General features: G+C 38.5%; 1 long non-coding RNA gene across 1 annotated transcript in view; it reads left to right on the plus strand.

Moving 5' to 3' along the window:
* LOC106518527 (uncharacterized) overlaps nucleotides 1–2398 on the plus strand; it is a 25191-nt gene extending 22793 nt beyond the window's left edge. The window contains exons 2-3 of the long non-coding RNA XR_001310326.1: nucleotides 2004–2093; nucleotides 2213–2398. This is a non-coding gene — a long non-coding RNA (uncharacterized LOC106518527). The remainder of the gene's footprint in view (nucleotides 1–2003; nucleotides 2094–2212) is intronic.
* The last annotated feature ends 2416 nt before the right edge of the window (nucleotides 2399–4814 follow it).

Raw genomic sequence — 4814 nt, forward strand, 5'->3', positions numbered from 1 at the left:
ACACACACACACACACACACACACACACACACACACACAGCTGTAGAGGCTGAGAAACTGAGACTGAGAAACGTAATCATGTATCTTTTTTTCCTGCTCAGTTTTCATCTCACCAGCTGGTAGAAAAAGGTTATTGCAAACATTTTGTTGCTGTTTGGAACATTTATAAACACAAGCTAGTGACAGAGAAAATGTTGGAACAAAAAAAATCTGATAAATAATGATCTGTAGTGTTTTCTACTATAGGTTTACTAAAAAGAGGCAGCATCTGAAGCTGCTAAATGTTGGAAGCCATTGGATAGTCAGTCATTTCTGAGGTGGGCGTCTGGAAATGGAAAACCAATTAATTGTTGTAGATGGGTCTTTGGACCTCAGATTAGAAAAAAAATATAAGGTATTATAAAACGTATAATAAAAAAGTGAAATTCACCTTGAAGTTGGGCTATGAGCTCATCAATATAGCCCAAGTAGTTCCAAAACAAATGTTAATATTTTACAGCTGTTGATGCTATTTTATAGACCTTTACACTCCCATTTCACATTAATTGGTTATTCCTGCAGAAACATTAAATTCCTCCTAGAAGTGCCCCAAGGATGTGCTGTTTCTAATGTTCCCAATTGCATGTAAATATAGAATAATGGTAACCAAACATTTTTATGTATCGCTATGAAGTTTTTTWAAAATTGGATTTGTTTCCCATCAGCAAAAATCCATTCTGGTTTTAGCTGTGCTGTAAGGATTCCTGTTTTTTTGTTATTTTATTTTGGYAGTGTACTGTATTTTCTCCATTTTATGTTTTTGTGCCTCTGTTTTTTTTTTTTCTGTGCCAGCAGTTTGTTTCACCAGCACCGGTTTTCATTTGTTTTTGTCCTGACGCGCTCACCTACACCTGTTCTCCGTTCCTATTCCTCTCAGCTGCAGCCACCTCCCTCATTAGCCCCAGCCTTTTTATTCCCTCTGTTCTCACTATCCTTCAGTCTAGCCATTGTGTAAGCTTCAGACCATATTCGTGTCTTAGAGTTTTGTTTTGCAGTAATTGCCGCCACGTCAGCCTTTTGTTTTGTTTCCCAAATAAATCCTTTTATTTATTTAATTTTTTTTATTCAAGCTCCTTCAGTCAATCTGCATTCTTGGGGCAAACCACAGACCATGACWAGAACACCCATTATTCAATTTGTCTGCAGAATTAAACTCTATTTCCCCAAACTGAAGTTGTTAAAAAAAGCTATTTGCAACAGCAACAATATAACATTTTAAAGCTTTTCCACAGAAGCCCAGTCAAAATAGCTGAACCATAATTTACTAGATACTTCAATTACCAGATTTTATTCAATAAAAAAACTGACAACAGTTTTTGTAATGCATGTTAGAAATATAAATTTACAATGTGAACACATTAAAGAGGAATTGGTAACCTAAACCTGCAGTTGCTGCATGTACTGTAAAAAGCACGACACAAGCACAATTTCCCCCAACTGTTTTTATTTAACTATGCTTCCTGTGATGTTAAAAAAAAGTTTTACAATGAATTCTCAGAAAAAAAAGTATGGATTCTGTTGACACGCTGCAATTAAAGAGGATGTCAATGTCTTTTTTTATTTTTATTTTTTGTGGTAACGTTTTGGTTCAAACCCTCAGAAAGGACTTTTAAAWAAAATAAGATGTGTGCTGTAGGAAAATAAAATGATTTAACTTTTCAATGAACCRTAAGGTAGTGTTTACTGAGGCATTCATGTTGGAAAATAAGCATTAACTGAAGTTAATGGGTAGCCCAGGGCACTTGAGTGCACAATGTTGGTTTTATGAACAGTTCAATTACAAATTTAAAAGCTAGTATGAATCCATAGAAATTAAATTATCTGTGAAATAAGCAGTGTATATGAGTCTCTTTATCTTAGTTCTGCAAAGCTAATCACATGGTCTCCTTAATAGCTGCATATGTTGATTACACATAATAAGCTGTAAAGTCACGCCCCAGCTGTTGTTCTTTATCACTAACCAGGGCAGCGAGAAGCACCAACAGATGCTGTTGAAGGCGTAATGATGTGGAGACCACCTGAGGACACATCAGGACATGTGCTGCAATAAAAACGTTCGTGTTACCAGTGGGGCCAAACAAGAGAAGCTGGCTGCTCTTCATATTTTTTTTCTCCTTCTTTCTGTTCAAACATCTTTATGTTCCCCTTTTATCTTCTGTAATAAAATGTGCAGCATCTTCACCGTCTGCCAAACTGATCAGCACATCCTCCCGATACGACTGGCAACTCTTCTGCGTTTTAATCTTCATTAAATGTGACACAGATGGTCGTCAGGCGAAGATTCACAGAAGCAATCGTTAAGTTTTGAAAGCCGTTCATCTTTTACAGGAACTAAGAGTCTGGAAGCAGTAAAGTGGCGTCGACTCTCCACAATGCTCACCACCATACCAATAATTTGATGCTTTTTGTTGTGTATGTAGGGACCATCTKTATCAACAGGTTATTTCTACTACRTGTTCCTAATTACTAGACATGCTTTTAGGTTGTTATTTCACACTTTAGTGTGTTTAGTGAGAGAGAACCAAACCTCACTGTGATGTTTCACCTGTTTGGGTTTTCCCAGGTCTCTTTTGGCAGCACCTTGAGGTAAACGTCTTCCTTAACCACTGTCTGATCCTGAAGTGGGACTACGTTTATGTGGAGAAGAAGGATGGGGAACATATGAAGAGATCCTGAAACAGCTGCCTGCATTAAATATGTTTTACTCGTAGTGTCTGACTTTAGTGTGATGTTTTCCTGCAAAWATGTGTTTAACCTTAGTTTTTTTTCTATTTTTGAGTGTTTTTCTAATTCTATGTACCTGATTAGTTTTAATTAATGACTGCATTTCTTTTAGATTCTCTCAATACATCAGTCACTGAAACACAACTTACCGAGCCACTTAATTGTAATTTTGCTAAAATGAYTATTTTTATCTGCATTTTTGCAGCAATGTCTGCTGTGGGAAAGGCCTAATGGTCACATTGTGGTGCAGAACTTTAGTGTGSCTCTGCTGATTTAAAGGACTGATATTAAAACAAAAGGAAAATAAGGAAAAGTTTTGTTTACTACATTAGAGYTGTTTTCAGCAATCAGTAAGTTTCAATCAGGTGATTGAAACCTGCTGTATCAATCACCCAGTGTCACAATTAGTGGAAGCTGTGGACCCAGAAAGCAGCTCCGACACGAGGAGCTGAACAAAATCAACAAATTTTCATTGGTGTCTGGTYGTGATATTTGAGGCGTGGACTAGCAAAACAGCAAACACAGAAAGCAAAAAAAATATTTGTTAGCAACACATGCCATTATCGGGCAGCTGTGGTGTAGTGGTAGAGCAGCTTGCTTTGGGACCAGCAAGTCACAGGTTTGACTCCCCGCCATGCCCGCATGCCGTTGTGTCCTTGGGCGAGACACTTCACCCACCTTGCCTTCTGATGGTGGTCAGATGGTGGCACCTGTGTATGGCAGCCTCGCCTCTGTCAGTGTGCCCCAGGGCAGCTGTGGCTACAATGTAGTTTGCCATCATCAGAGTGTGGTGTGAATGTAAGTGTAAAGTGCTTTGAGTGTCCTGGATGGATTGAAAGATGCCTAAATAATAAGCATAGTCCATTCACCATTAGCCAGTCCCTTCGCTGAATCCAGGTCACAGAAAAACTTTGGTTTTGCTGCTTTTTCTTTTGCTGGATTTAAATACCCTTTGGTCTGATAACCCCCAACCTCTTCACTTCCAGTTTTGTGTCCAAAGACATGAAAGAAAACRGGCGAGAAATGAAATAATCCACCTTATTTAATCTTCGTACCTCAGTTTACGCCAAACCACACCCACATGCCCTCGTGTTCGAGGCACGTTATTGTTCATCCACCCTCATTGGCCCCAATGAGCAGCAAACAGAGAGGGCTTGATAAAACATCTGTCAATTGTAAACGGGGTGAGCTTAGCTCCACTAGCTTATACCAGCCGTCCCTGCAGTGCTTTTTATTACTAACCAAAAACGAAGGAGCTGTTATGGCAGCAAAATATACACAWTTTGTGAAGATGACATGTGGAATCACAAAAAGGCATGAAAATATAAKGAACAACTGTCCTGATGCATCTCAGTAATCCAGGAAGAAAAATCAAAAAGAAAAATATAGGTCCTCTGGACTGAAGTGAGACAAAACGTTCAACCTGTTCAGAGGACCTACTTAATTTTTCTCTTTGATGAGGAACAAAATAAACAGACTGTAACTTGTGTTTGTGTGTGTACTTGTTTCTAATACAGATTGAGGACCATTTGTGACATAGTTACTGTCAAAGTGAGGTACGGTATTTTGTGTAAAGTGAGGACCACTTCAATGTCCTCACTTTGTTTGCAGTTCTGCTGTGCTTTACTAGTTAGGTATAGAGTTGTGTGAATTAAGATTTGGTTCAGGTTAGGGTTAGATATAGGCTGGTAATTGTTAGTTTTAGGGAAAATATCTAAGTTAGGCATAAACACAGTTACAAAAATGAATGGAAGTCATCCAAATGTCCTCAGTTTGATGCAAGTACAAGGATGCGTGTGTGTGTGTGTGTGTGTGAACATGTTTTTGTCTTGGAGTGTGGACATATTTTGACATTATACTTGTCATTCTGTGGACATTTGCCTGGTGTACACAATGGAAAAAACCCATTTGTGGGTCAGGGGTTAGGTTTAGGCTTAAAGTTTGAGTTTAGGTTAGGATTTTGGTGTTTGTGAAGTTAGGGGTTATGGTTAGGTTGTAGACATTTTTTGGAAGTCCATGGAAAGTTCATGTGTGTGTGTGTGTGTGTGTGT

The sequence above is a fragment of the Austrofundulus limnaeus genome, unplaced genomic scaffold (genome assembly GCF_001266775.1).
Source record: "Austrofundulus limnaeus strain Quisiro unplaced genomic scaffold, Austrofundulus_limnaeus-1.0 Scaffold62, whole genome shotgun sequence".
NCBI classification, from domain to species: domain Eukaryota; kingdom Metazoa; phylum Chordata; class Actinopteri; order Cyprinodontiformes; family Rivulidae; genus Austrofundulus; species Austrofundulus limnaeus.